Below are 15,669 nucleotides of genomic sequence, written 5' to 3' on the forward strand. Positions count from 1 at the left end.
AAAATTCATGGAAACAACTAGTCCTAGTGACTGGTACACCATCCAATCTGCAGACTATATGATTATGAGACCAGAAGAACTAGATGGTGCCCAGCTACTACTGTCAACCACTTGGAAGAGGATCTATGTAGGAGATTCTGGAGAGACAGGGAGAACAATGAGGAATGAAACTCAAAATCATTTGGGAAAATAAAAAAGGGGGGGACCACGTTTTCTAGTCTGACAGGGCCTGGTGGAACCACTGAGACTATGGCCCCTAGCTGCCCTTCAGGTCTGGAATTGAACCCATGTCTCTGGCTTGCAATCAAACAATAGACAGGCATATGAGTTGAACATTTACCTGAGGTAGATATGCTCCTTGGAGAGAACAAGCGTGGGAGAAAGAAGGGCTGCTTATGCACAGGGAGACAGCTCAGGGGGCAGGAGTGCATGGAGGGATAGACACAGGGAAGAGGTAACTATAGGGAGGAAGTGGGAGGGGAGCTGTCGCATTGTGGTAAATTGTCATCAATGTCATGAGACAAAGTGTATATGAACTGCTGTATGGAAAGTGTATTTGCTCTGTAAATTTTCACAAAAATCACAATTAAAAAAAAGGGGGAAAAAGTTGTACTTTCTTCTTCTTCTTCTTCTTCCTCTCCCTCATCCTACTCTTTCCCCTCCCTTTCTCCCTCCTTCTTCCTTTTCATTATAAAACAGGTTCCAAGAAGCAACACCTATTTCACACTCAAGCGTCTTTTGTTGGAGAAATTTGCTTTAAAAGAAGAAGAAGAAAAAAAAAAAATTCCTGAACACTAATCTTTAGTTGGTATTTCATCCATCTCATCTCTTTAAATGTCATCTGCTATAACCTAACTCAGCAATTGCTGCTTCTGATAAGAAGTTATTGTCTTCAAATAGGTCATTTCTCTCTGTCTGGTCTCCCTCCCTTCATTCCTTTATTATCCACTTTTCCTTTTGCAAGTGACCTTCTATTTTTTCAATCAGCTAGGTAACTGTAGAGCAAATATTTTCAAATGGGGTAGACAGCATGCCAAATGTGGTCTGAAATCAACTTGCCAGGTGGTGGTTGCTAGCATACGGCTCCTGCCAGAATCCAGTTTAGCTTGCCAAATTTAATTTTTAAATTGTTTCACTTTTTAAAATTTCTTAAAATAATAAGAATCCAGGTTTCTAACACAAATTTGCAAGCCAGGTATGTAGTGTGAGATACCTGTAATTGGAAATAAACCCATTGCCCTAAGGTCAATTCCAACTCATAGCGACCCTATAGGACAGGGTAGAACTGCCCTCACTGAGCTTCCAAGGCTGTAAATCTTTACAGAAGCAGAATGCCTCATCTGTCTCCTATGCAGTGACTGGTGGGTTAGAACCCCTGACCTTTTGGTTAGCAGACCAATGCTTTAATCATAGCACCATCAGAGCTCGCTGTAGTTGAAAATACATGAGATAAATTGTTGAATAACAAGTAGTCTTCTAGAAGGAGTGTTCTTAGGTTTCAGGGTTCAAATTTCCTAAGGTGTACATACTATTTGCAAGGATGTGAAAAATGGAGAATTAAAAAAAAAAAGGATATTTGTGTTTGAATGGTACATCAATAAATTCAAATATCTCTTTAGATGGTTTCAAATATTTTGTAGTTTTATGGCATACTTATTGCTACCTAATGCCCATTAGGAGATTCTAAGATATGTATCCACCACCATTCTGTCAGCTTGTCATACAGTGATAGTTTGTATGTTCCTCCAGTGCTGGAAGTTATGCCACCAATAACTCAAAGACCAGCAGGATGACCCTTGGTAGGCAAGTTTCAGCAGAGCTTCTAGACTAAGACAGACTAGGAAGAGAAACATTGGGATATACTTCCAAAAATTAGCCAGTGAAAACCCCACAGAAAACAACAGAATTGTCTAACTCCCTTACTTTTGACAAGACATCAGGAGGGATCAATAGCTAGAGAAGGATGTAATGTTTGGTGAAATAAAGGGCCAATGACAGAATGGAAGACTCAGTGAGATGGATTGACACAATAGCCACAAGGATGGGCTTAAAAATAACAGCAATTTTGAGGACTGGGAATAGTTTTGTCCTTTTGTCCGTATATTGCCACGAGTCAGAGTTGACTTGATGATAGCTAACAATAATGACAAGATATGGATAAATAATAGGTGACTGTTGATTGACAGGATCCATCACACACACACACAAATAACATTCTATCAAATAATATGTTGTTGTTGTTGTTATTTGCCGTCGAGTCGACCCCGACTCATAGTGACCCCTCCTTGGGTTTCCGAGGCAGTATCACTACGGAAGTAGGATTGCCCAACCTTCCTTCCGAGGAGTGGCTGGTGGGTTTGAACCACCAGCCTTCTGGTTAGCAGTCAAGTGCTTTAGGCACTATGCTACCAGAGCTCCAATTCCAATTATTTCATGGTGATTCAGGTGTTTGCTAAAGAGAAAATGATAATCAGAGATCAGTAAACAAGCATGATATTGGTTACTGTATGCCAAGAAATCAGAATAATTATAAATTACCTGATTCTTTAAAAAAGATCTGCTATTTTGAGAAGCCAAGATTCCAAAATGTGTTAAGCCACATTTCATACCTGAATAATTATATGGATATTTTCTCTTCTTCACTGGAATCTTAATTTTCTGATCCAAACACTGCCAGTTACATGGTGATTAATCTTTGAACTTTTTGATGCCTTCAAGTATTATTAAGCAGTAATTTGCAGAACCATTTCATTACAAGGTAATGATTAGTTTTATATGCAATTCCCTAACACTTTTCAGCTAAGAATTTCAAAATGGCTTATAGATTCAAGAAGAACATTTTAAGATTTCTGGTTTGTTTGTTGTTTGTTTGTTTTTTGGTGTCCCTAATCAAAACAAAATAGAAGTAAAGGTCAGAGGAATACTTAATTCATTTCCCCAACTTCCTGGAGACTTCAAGATTGCTGCAGAGCAAGAATTCTAGAACTTAACTACTTCAATCACAGTGTAAGATGCCAATTTTTCATCTGATGAGCTACTTTGAAAACAATCAAGAACAGTATGAAGGAATAAATGTTTGTGGAATGACTGAGTACATGAATGATTCTGACATAAAGAAAAAAGATTAACTTTTGTGCAATTGCTTAGTCAGGATTAGTGTCTTAGCAAGACAATCCAGACATTGCTTTTGTCTGTCCCTTGGACTGGTCATCACTATGTGCTCATGCAATTTTGAAGAAATCAAAGACAGATTTATTTAATAGTAGAAAAAAAAATCCTAAGGATCTCTGCACATGACAAAGGATGCTATAAAGTTATAATGTTATTCATATACAAATAAAAAGAACTAGAGAGAACACTCAAACTGAATAGGACTCTGAGTTACAATCCATCTCTGACCCTGAGTGCTAGCACAACACCTCAGTATAGAATAAATATGTCCCCAAAAGGAAGACTCATCTCAGATATTGCTGTGAAGTCAGATCTGACTCACTAACCCCTCCTTGGGTTTCTGAGGTGGTATCACTACGGAAGTAGATTGCCCAACCTACCTTCTGAGGAGTGGCTGGTGAGTTTGAACTGCCAGCCTTCTGGTTAGCAGTCAAATGCCTTAGGCACTACACCATCAGCACTCCCTATCTCAGATACATAAATTTATTTTTGGTTTTAATTTTCACTAGAACCCCAAATGCAAATTGCCAAGCAAACAAATGTCTTCCTTAATTGCTCATAGTAGAAATCTCCCTATTCCAGGGATTTAGTTAACATGACAACAATAACAAACAAACAACACCAGCAACAACAACTAAATACCTGGTCTCACAACTATCATTTTGTTAGGCTCTCCAATAATCATAGGACTCAACTTAGCAGATCTAAGTGCAAGTCTTGGATATCTGGACATACTACTCAACATATATGTGGTATGAACAGGAAGAGTTACTTAAATTTTCTGTGTTTCAATTTTCTGAAGGGTAAATTTGAGCAAGTAATTTTTTTCACATGGTTGTTAAAGGACTATATAAAATCCGATATATAAAGTGTCTAGCTCATCCTGTTACAGAGTAGTGACCCATTCAAAGAATGGTAGCTAATCTTAAGAACAAGGAAAATACGGTCTTCTTGACTGAAATTTGTAAGGATGTCTTATTGTTACTGTTAGTTTCCAACAAGTAGGCTCCAATTCAGGATGAACGTATGTATAACAGAGCAGATGTTGCCTGGTTCTGTGCCCTGATCTGTGATATGTTTGAGCCCATTGTGGTGACTATTGTATCTACCCATCTCATTGAAGGTTTTCCTCTTTGCTGACACTGTATACAGACATGAAGTCTTGCCATCCTCATGTCTAAGGAACATTTTTGTTTGCTATTTTTCTAAGACTGATTTGTTTATTCTTCTGTTAGCCCATAGTATATTCAACATTCTTCACTAACACTATGATTTGAATGCATCAACTCATCTTTTGTCTTCCTTTTTCATTGTCCAGTTTTCACATGCATATGAGACGATTGAAAAGACCATGATTTGAGTCTGGCACATGTTAGTCATCTAAGTGACATCTTTGCTTTTTAGAACTTTAACGAGGTCTTGTTTTGCAAATTCTCCCAATGGAATACATCATCTGATTTCTTGACTTCTGTTTCCATGAGTGTTGATTTTTGATCCAAGTATAATGAAATAACTTACAACTTCTTTTCTTCACCATTTATCATAAATTTTTTGACCCAATTTTGAAGATTTTAATTTTCTTCACATTCAGGTGTAATTCATACTGAAGACTATAGTCTTTGACCTTCATCAGTAAGTACTTCCATCGGTCTAGGGATAATAACATTCTTGGGATGGAGAAAGAGGATATTTTAGCAGCTCTGTGTTTGTGTAGTGCCTAAGGCATTCGACTGCTAACCAGAAAGCTGGCAGTTCAAAACCACCAGCCACTCCTTGGAAAGAAGATTGTACAATCTACTTCCATAGTGATACTTCTTCAGAAACCTAAGGAGGAGTTGCTGTGAGTCAGATATGACTCGACACAGTGAGTTTGGTTTTGGTTTTTGTGTGATTTGTGTATATGATCCTTACATTATAACTTAGACTTTGTATGTATTATAGATTAGTTCACTCAACTTTATTCCAACAACGTTGCAGCATGCTTTCTGGCTCACTTAAGTCTGAACAATGAAAGTCTACATTTCCAAGATTCTCTTACAGGTTGGGTCCAATGGGCAATCTGGCTTCTACCAAGCATATGCTCTCTTAGGAGTTTGAAAGCAGAAGTTAGTGTAGTGAGGCAATGGCTAAATGGCTCTTCTGGCAATCACATGGTGAAGGCATTTTTTTTCCTACAAAAATCGTAGAAGAAGTTCTATGTTGTGGTCTGCACTTTAATAGGTACCAAGGGACAGCAGAGGCAGCCTCAGGATTTCCATTGGAATAGTCTCTTGGAGTGATTGGGCCTTTCTCCTGGCTGCATGCTCATGGCTGGGTAGTATCCAAGTTTAATTAGATGAACTTCCAAGAAATTCTGTAAGCTAACTAATTGCCTATAATAAATCTCTTGGTACTTAAATTGGAAGCTTGACTGATACACTAGCCGAATATCACTTGATACCAAAGTTGTATAAAAGGAAAAGAAGCTTTGCCTCACTTCAAACTTTTGATCTTATCCTGAGCCCTGTACTTCTACTAACTTCTTCTTCCATTGTAGGTAAGTATAAGTCTGGTCCCTATATATTTTGCTGATAGATTTCTTCTTTCCCTCTGCTTAAATATGATGAGAAACTAACTTGAAGGTCCTTGACCCTAGAAATGCATCTCTACTGATTTTCTTTTTTTTCTTTTGTTCCCACTGAAGACACTTTACCATTTTGTTATCAGAAATATTTAAACAGGGCCTCTTTGTCCTGACCTATCACAATTATGATTAGCTGGGAGAATCACATAGTAATCTGAGATGTTTGTGCCAAATGGAGAGATCAATAGAAAGAGAGCTATCAGCAATTAGCAATTGCCAGCAGCATTTTTTATTTATCAGAGTGGGCAAGTTGAGATGCCTGCAGGATAACAGGTCTCTCACGGGAGAAAGACAAAAGAGGAGAGGGAAAGAAGAGGTGGTTCTTTTCCTTTTTGAAATTATTCTGCTTTCCATTTCATTCTTAGAGCTTTGAGGCCCTCAGTCCTCTGTAGACCACACGTCTTTGGGGTGTAAAAAGCAACCTGCCATACCAGAGCATGTCAGAACAGTGAAAGCTGGCGTGTGCACCTCTAAAACACTGGTTTAACTGAGAGATCTTCATGATGTGAGGATGCAGTCCTTTGTAAGTCAATGTTGCTTTTGTTGGTGTTAACTGCTATTGAGTTGATTCCAACTAAAAGTGAACCTACTTAAAAAAGAACAAAGTGTTATCTTCATAATCATTGATATACTCAAGCCATTGGGTATATTGAGATCCTTCCATCCTACTGGGATCATATTCCAGCCCTATATTGAACAATATTCTGTTGTGATCCTTAAGGTTTGCATCGGCTATTTTTCACAGTAGGTAATTAAGCCTTTCTTCTTAGTCCTCTTAATCTGGAAGCTCCACTGAAACTTGTCCACCTTGGGTGACCCTACTAGTATTTGAAATACTGGTGGCATAGCATCTAGCAGCACACATAACAACACAGAAGCTACCACAATATAACAAACTGACAGATGAATGGTGGGTGAATCATATAGGACCATTTAATGAGCCCTGTTATATACCAGGCGCTGTGTAGGTATTACAAATATCTCACATGATATAATCTTCCAAAAACTCTTTATGGTAGGAATTATTTTGTATACTTCACAAACGAGGACACTCAAGTAGTTGAGTGATTTCTTAAGTGTGCACACCCAGAAAGTTGTTAAAAATCAACCTCAGAGATGTCTGATTTCCAGAGTCCATGTTCTTTCTCACTGCATTGCTTCTCAGAGGCATCACAGACAAGTCAGCACTACATATTTAACTCTCAGTGACTCTGATAGATCCATTTTTGTAGAGAAATCCCTAGACGATCCTTCATTCCCAGGCTATAAAAGAGGCCTTGGGAAACTAAGTATTTGTCATTTTGTGGACCATATGGTCTCTGTTGCAACTATTCAACTCTGCCTTGTAGTATCAAAACAGTTACACACAATGTGCAAATGAGTGTGACCGTGCTCCAATAAAGCTTTATTAAAAAAAAAAAAAAGACTAGATCTTGCCCGTGAGCTACACTTTCTGATTCCTGTCTTAAAACCAAGCAAAGCCTTTTCAGCATCATGTGAGCTGCCAAGTACTTTTAATTAGAAAGACTATAGAATTCTGAAGACATAGCTAAAATTTTGGCTATTGTTAAAGATCATTATCATGTCCTGGGTATGAGTTCATGTTGTCAAAAGCATTTTGGATAGTAGCATGCAAGAGGCAAGCAATACAACTTCCACCTTTGACCCTTCCACTTGTTTGATGCCAAAGGATAGATTGCAACCCACTACTTCAGGTTTCAGAGAGTTCACCTGTGTGTGCTTTTGGGGCTTAGAGATGATCCTTTATGACAGAAATGAAAAGACAGAATTTATTATGTTCAAAGTCCAATGGCATTTACTTTTCTGACAGACCAAACACCTAGTCAACCAATTAGCCTCTTCATTTTTCTCAGTGTTAAGTGGAACAAATGTGGCCTCTGGATCAGAAGGAGTGAGGGGTAGGAAGATGCTGGTTCCAGGAGTCACTTTTTTGTATGACTTTGGTTATATCTTTTCATTCCTTTGAGCCAAGTTTTTGCATCTTTACTTGGAGAGAATAATGACAATGGGTGTCATGCAAGGTATGTTGTGAGACATCTAGGAAGTCTCCTGTGCAATTCTGGGTACATGATTAACAAAGGGTCTTTTTTTATCCTGCTGAAACTGAGGTGCCGTATACTCAATAAGACAACCTAGTGCTTTCTTCCTGGTCTTCTTTTTTTGAGACCAAGCAGAAAGCATTCGACCTACCAGCCAGATGTCTATGGATGAGGGTGGGCAGTGCCCTTCACATGGAAAAGTTGAGCTCCAGAATGTCATCTTGGAGCAAAATCTCAAATAAACCATTGCAGAGTCATGCTCCCCAGTCCAGGTAATGGGAGCCTCAGGGAATGTTAAAGATGCCTTTATTTCAAGGATGAGCATCTCTGAGCACTCCACAAAATTCCAGCCTCTCTGAAAGCCCAGAAGGCTTTATAAAAGATGGGTTGTTAGACATCACACCAAGGCTCTGGCAATCAACCTTCCTCAAGGCGATGATTTGTCTCCCCTCCTCTCTCCTTTTCACTACCCAGGGATTCAGTCAAGAGCAGATAGTCTATGAGAATTGATGATCTGGCAATTAAAGCTGAGGATTCCTATTGCAGCTGAAGTGCCAGAGTAGACCTAATAGCCATCAGAGCCAGAGGACCACATTTCAAATTCAGAGAGTCATCCTCTGCAGATGATCTTTAGCTGATGTCCTTCAGGACCAGGATCTGAAGCTGATTAATTGATTATATTTCCCAGGGTGCCAAGTCTACCATTCCTCCCAACCTTTGGCAATTTTCTTGCTTTTTCAGTAGGTGCTGGTCCACAGGTGGTCCTCTAATCAGGAACTTTCTATATGTTCTTGACATAGTTTTTCATGACCATTTTGGGACTCTGTGTACAAAAATAGCTGCTCAATATCCTGTGGACAGCCTTGTGTTCAGTGCTGAAAGACAAGTGTTAACTCCATTCTGTTACCTAGAAAATACATACAATATTTCTGTTCTATGGGAAGTTATTAGGTACACACCTAAGGGCAGTCTAGTTTCTCAAAATTATTGAACACATGGCTGTGGAAAATGCACTGACATGGAAGTAGCAAATGTGAGATGCTGCATGTTCTGTTGGTCATGCTCATTCATTCTTTAGGGCTCAGATTCCTGATGTTTAAGGTGTATGTGAAGAGCTCTGGTGGTATGGTGGATAAGACATTTGGCTGTTAATCAGAAGGTTGCCAGTTCAAATCTACCAGGTGCTCCATGGTAAGAAGATGAGACAATCTACTTACATAAAGATTTACAGTCTTGGAAACCCTATGGGGGTTGTTTTAAGTCTGAATTGACTCTATGTCAGTGGGTTTGGTTTGGTTTGGTTTTTGAGATCTATGTAACAGGAGAAGGTGGAAGCATGAGTAACATCCCAGAATACTTTTCTATCTGCCATGATAAATGTTTTCTTATGAAAATTCTTACTGCTATTAAAAATTGGGAAATTCTGTAGACTATAAAGAGTACCTGACATTCAGCAGGATTCCATTCTGATGGCTCTGTCTTAGGTCATTTTGGACATTAGTGAAATACCTCTTTTTTTTCTTTTAGTTTTCATTATTATTCCCTTGTATTATCATTATCTTTATAAATCGAATATTTATTTGTCTTTAGAGGTTGGAAATTTGTATAACTTACATATATAATTTAATACATACATACTTCTTACTAGAGATAAGATTTTTTTTTTTTAAAAAAAAGTATATAAACGTATGGTTGAAGTGTAGCTTGTCATAATTCAAATATGTTGTAAGTCAGGGACTATCTATACTTTTTCATTTCATTGGAAAGAGTTCAGTAAGAAACATGAAGTGTGGTTACTATCTTAATATTATATATCAAGTAACACAAATGTATGGTGTTGGCTTGGGTGGGAACATCATCTACAACATGGGTTATTTAGTTATTCTGCCTATGGATTTTGCAATTTAAGTATACTTCTGCCTTATTTAAGGATGGGGGCCAATTGCAGCTTCTTCTTTCATGACATTGATGCTTATGGGTTCCAAAAGCCTTGCAGTATGTTATGGGTTCCAAAAGCCTTGCAGTATGCTGTAGGAGCTGCTACTACAGGGAAAATATAATGCATTTCCTAAATACTTGTTAACTTGAATTGAAGGCACACTGGATCTTTATGACAGGAGAAACCTTCATCCACAGAAGATTAAGAGGAAGCTGTTGTGAGAGTGAACTGCTAACTTCCACATTATTAACTCTATTACATATTTCATGCTGACCCTTCCCCTTCAAACTGGTATTCCAAAGGAAACCAATTCCCATGGCCATGCACAAAAAAGTCACAGGATCCCTAAAAATAAAAATAATCCATTTTTTCAATTTTTTAACTCAAATTCTAGAAAAGGAGTTCAAGCCACAAGTTTGTACTAGAGCACTAGTTTCAGGTCCTGAAGCTTTCCACCAGATCCAAATAAATATTTAGAGAGCAGAGGCTGGAGAAGGCCTAGGAAGATTACAACTATGTGTGTGTTTCTGTTTGTGTATCTGGTGGGTGTGGTGTATGTTTGCATGTGTGGCTGTGTGTATCTGTGTGTCCACCTGTGTTTGTCTGTGTTTAAAGGAAAAAACAAATACCCACGGCTTCCTTTCTATTCAGCTGGTGAGATTAATAAACCATTCAGCTGCTGTCCTGAGGTGGACAGTATTACCCTAAGGCTTTGATGAGATAACATTTCTTGTATATTTCTTCTGGAGAAACAGGGTGCTTTTCCTCCTGAGTTTCTGTGAGGTTGGTATTTAGAAAATGATTAACAAGTGCCAAATGCAGCTCTGTGTTCCTTCTCTAAAAGGTTTTGCAGCCCTTAGAAAGTGCATTAAGTAATGAGAATACAAAGAACAACCACAAAAACACTCTTATTCTTCAACAATGCCTTACTTTAAGGAAGTTGGATATGAAAGAAGGAGATAGTGAAAATCAGGGATGATGATGTGTTCCTGATGAAGAGGTGTGCTGTCTCTGAACCTCCCAGTGACTACTGTCATCACTACAGACCATTCAAATGATTGCAGTCAGTTAAGCAGAATTAAGAGCTGCATAGATAGATTTGAGAAGGACCGGGCAGTGTTTCGTTCTGTGGCACATAGGGTTGCTGTGAGTCAGAGTCAACTCAGTGGCATCTAACAACAACAACAGAACCAGAGCTACCCCCAGGGGAGGGTGAGATAGCTTTTGGCCCCTATCATCAAGCAGCTTTTACCTGGTCAATTAAATATTCCTATTCTTTCAAAATCAGAATTGGAAAGGTCTCTAAGTACTTTGAAGACTAATACCATTTGCCTGCATTTAAAACCACTCTTTTGGGGCAGGCAATGTGGCAATTCAGGTTCTATGGGCTGGACTGTAGTTTGTCATAGACCTGTATCATTGGCCAAGAGGCATAATCTAAAGGGTCATTGCTTGGGTCCACCTTTGCGTTCTGAGAGGCTGGAGTCAGGTCCATTTGTATGCATCTGTTTGCTTCTCACGGGATCATTTAGAAACCTTCATGAAATATCAGGCAAAGAAAATGTAAACAATCTGTCAGCAGCTATCAAAGTCAAAGTAGACAAGGCCATGATGGGTATTTAGCTGAAACTTGCCTTATTTGATTCTTATATCAATCTCTTACCCCAGCTGAAAATGGGAATCTATGTTCTGTTACATTCATATCCCTGGAAGGACTAAAAGGAGAGCCTATGGAAGTTCCTTCCAAAGATCTTTCTTATTAAATCCCAGGACTCAGGATTAGAAGGTGATATATGCTGGCAATTGTTCCTTATAAGAGTCATATGCATTGACTTCTTGCACCTTTTTTTCTGACTCTGTAACAATATAGATTAATGGATTTAGATGTTGAAGTTTTGCTTTGACCTTGCAGAACATATTTACCCTTCTAATCCCTGTTCATGTTCTTTCTTCTAGCTAGAATGATATTTAATTTATTTTTTAAACTTCCAGATTTTGCCAATATCACCTCCTTTGCAATACCTGCTGTTAAACTCCCCTGGCTGCCAACAGATGCCTCCACTCCCTTTCCTATGAATTCTGCATATCCTTGAATCCCAAGGTCATCCCTACTCTCGAGTTTTGTGTTGTTCTTTCCTCTCTCTGGAATATTCTCCTCCTAAGTTTAATATCTATCACCTGTCTGTCTATTTGTCTTACTGTGGTGGATTGCACATTGCTGTGATGCTGGAAGCTATGTCACCAGTATTTCAAATACCATCAGAGTCACCCAGGGTGGACAGGTTTCAGTAGAACTTCCAGACTAAGGCAGACTAGGAAGAAAGGCTTAAAGATCTACTTCCAGTAACTAGCTAATGAAAATCATGGATCATTGTCCAGCTCAGAGCCAACTCAATGGCAACTAACAACAACAGATTTCATGTGGCTGACTCCTTGCCATCATATTCAAACGTTGCTCCTCAGAAAGGCTTTCTCTGAAAGGATGCTCACTGAAGTAGATCCACTCCAGGGCACTTTCTATCACATCATCCTTTAAAAAATATATTCAGCATATTTATTATTATCTGAATTATCTTGTTTATGAACTCATTTATTTAATAATTACTTACTGATGGCTATGATTTTGTGTAATATTTAATGATTTGTTATTTCTCATCTGATGTAATTAAAATATATGCCCCAAGCAGTCTTATACCTCTTGTGTTGTATCTCTAGTCCCCAGATCAATGTATAGCACTTGTAGGTGTTCAATAAACAGTTCACAAATGACTGATGAAATGCATGGCTCCAATATTACCCTATGCTCAGCACTATTAAAGCTCTTATAACATTGTCTTGCAGTGAATGACTTCTTTAGGAGAGGGTCTTTCTGGTATGACTGAAAGTTACTGAAGGCCAAGCAAGATCTCCATGATCTTTGTGTTTATAACACTGGCAACCTGGTCCATAGACTGCCACATTGCATGTGCTTATTAAGTGTTTGGTCCATAAAATAACTGCTGAGTTATTTATTCTTTATGTGTATAGTGAGTTTTAGTGAGGAGATCAAGAGATACTGATGTCTATCTGTTTGACTCGATCTTTCTCCTAGTACTAATGTTGACACTATGCCTCCCACATGACAACATGCCCAGAAAGGGACAAGTCTCTGGGATTGTTCAACACAAACCATACCCTGCTGTACTCTCTTCCCCTATAACTCAGTGTCGCATCATTCATAAACTTCCAGAGCCAAGATTCTGAGACAAAGATAAGTTCCATAAAAACCAACAATAACCCTTCAAGAAAATCTAGAAAATTCCCATGTCCCTGAAGAGAAGCCAAACCCATTTACAACTATGAACTCTATGACATTCATACACAAATCACCTGATATACTAATAACTGACACTCATATTTCAGATAGAGAACTTAGCATAAATCCTGTGGCTATGTTCCACCTTTGCCTTGTTGTTGTTAGGTGCTGTCAAGTTGGGTCTAATAGAGACCTTATGTATGACATAATGAAACATTGCCCAGTAGAATGTTCTATTGTGATCCATAGGTTTTCATTGGGTATTTAAAAAAATAAATAAAAAATAATAATAATAATAGATTGCATTCTTTCTAGTCTGTCTTTGTCCTGAATCTCCTCTGAAACCTGTCGACCATTAAGTGACTCTGCTAGTATTTAAAATAACAGTGACATAGCTTCCAGTCTAACAGAAGAACACAAGCCACCACAGACAACAAACTAACACACATGTTAGTGAAGCACTTGCTTAGAACACTAATGTCATTTCTTGTTTCTAATCATAGTAAGGATCTTGTCTCTGGTGTATCCCTGGATCTCCTGCATGAGTTTTTGCAATGAGGCACCAGCTTCTAGCATTCATGTTCCACCAGGAGTAGCTCTAGACCCTTGATTACCCTGCAACTTAGTTCTCCCTGGGCTCAGTTGCCTGAATACACTTCTTGTGCTTTCCTTTTAGCTTTGCATTCTTTCCTGATATCCATGACTTTCAAATTTGGCTGATTATCTTAGTCACTACTGACCCTTTAAAATGTACAGATTCCTGTGCCCAGACTGATTGAATCAATATACTCCCAAGGGGATTCATCCAGGCTTTCAAAACATTGACCTAGACCATAAAAAAAATAAAACAACAACAACAACAAAAAAAAAACCTACTGCTATTGAGTCTATTCCAACTCACAGCAGCCCTGTAAGACAGAGTAGAATGGTCCCCTAGGGCTCCCAAGGCTGTAAATCTTTTCAGAAACAGACTGTCACAACTTTCTTGCACAGAGTGGCTGGTGGTTCAAATTATAGACTTTTCGGTTAACAGCCGAGCTGCCTTAACCACTATGATACTAGGGCTGACCTAGGCCATGCTTCCTTCTAATTCTCTCTCTATACTTCCTACACAATCACCTAATTCCCTTACTAACAGCAGCCATTCCCTTACTAACAGTGCCAAAGTGTGTTTCTCTAGGGCTGGAGCATGTCTCTCCTTTCTCTGCCTTCTCTTTGGACCACAGAGGTATGATTGGATGACAGTGCCTCTTGTGAAATGAGGTCCCATTCTGAACACATCAGCTAATTTGTATCATAGGATATTGCTCTGGTGGTGCAGTGCCTAATGTTGATAACTGGAAGGTCAGTAGTTCAAACCCACCAGTTGCTTTGTGGAAGGAACATGGGACAATATACTTCCATAAAGATTTACTGACTTGGAAACCAATGGGGGTCGCGATGAGTCGGAATTGACTCAGTGGCAGTGAGTTTGGTTTTTTGGTATAGGATATTGCCTGAAAAAAGTAAAACTTTCCTCTTAATATATGACCATAGATATTACTATTATTTGTAAAATTGGAGGTTGAAAAGCTCCTGGGAAAATAAGAAGTGTTCTGGTTACCTAGTGCCACTCTGACAGTAATATACCACAAATGGGATGCCTTGAACAAACAGGAGTTTATTCTTATAATTTAGAGGCTTTAAGTCCAAGTTCAAAGTGCCAGGCTCTAGGGGCTGGGTGAACACCCCTTAACCTTGGGCTTCAGCTTTGCCTCCTGCTCCTGGCCCACCTGAGCTAGAGGCTTTTCTTCACTCAGACAGCTGCTGACTGGTGAGACTGACAAATCCAAGGTTGACAAGTAAAAAGCACAGTCCCAATGTTACCACACCACACAGTAGGCCACTAATTCAAGTCCATTGAAAGTCTCAAGGTCAGCAGAGCATAGCAGGCTGCTGAACAAGGACATGGCTACATGCAGAGTTCAAATGTGCTGTCAGCTAGAGACCATTCTCAAAGCTATTTCTTATATATCGGAAGCAGACCACCTACCCAAAGCAGCTACTCAGCTGCTCCAATAGATTCCACCATGTAGTTAATTACCAATCTCGCCATGGGGAGTAACTACATTCAACTGCCCAACCACTCTACCAGGCCCAGCCAAGTTGACACACAAACTTAATCACCACAAGAAGAATTGATAAGCTGATGTTTTCTTTTCTTTTTGTCTTTCTTTTTTTTTTCCAAATTGTGATTTTGGTGAAAGTTTGCAGAGCAAATTCACTTACCGTGCAACAGCTCACATACACTTTGTCTCATGACATTGACTGCAATTTCCCACAATGCAACAACTCCCCTCCCACTTCCTCCCCATAATTACCTCTTCTCTGTGTCCTTCCCTCCATGCACTCTTGCCCCCTGAGGTGTCTCCTTGTGTGTACACAGCCTTCTATTCTCCCATGATTGTTCTCTCCAAGGAATGTATCTACCTAGTGTAAATGTTCACCTCATATGCCTGTCTTTTGTTTGGCTGGAAGCCACAGGAGTAGGTTCAGTTTCAGACCTGAAGGGCAGCTAGGGGCCATAGTCTCAGTGGTTCCA

The 15,669-nt window shown here is 39.1% G+C and overlaps 1 protein-coding gene across 1 annotated transcript in view; it reads right to left on the minus strand.

The window, feature by feature from the left end:
- Positions 1-15,669, minus strand: part of AGBL1 (AGBL carboxypeptidase 1) — a 1,441,949-nt gene that overhangs the window by 224,279 nt on the left and 1,202,001 nt on the right. The window lies entirely within an intron of this gene.

The sequence above is a fragment of the Orycteropus afer genome, unplaced genomic scaffold, assembly GCF_000298275.1.
Source record: "Orycteropus afer afer isolate SDZICR_OR568_19922 unplaced genomic scaffold, OryAfe1.0 scaffold00150, whole genome shotgun sequence".
Taxonomy (NCBI): domain Eukaryota; kingdom Metazoa; phylum Chordata; class Mammalia; order Tubulidentata; family Orycteropodidae; genus Orycteropus; species Orycteropus afer.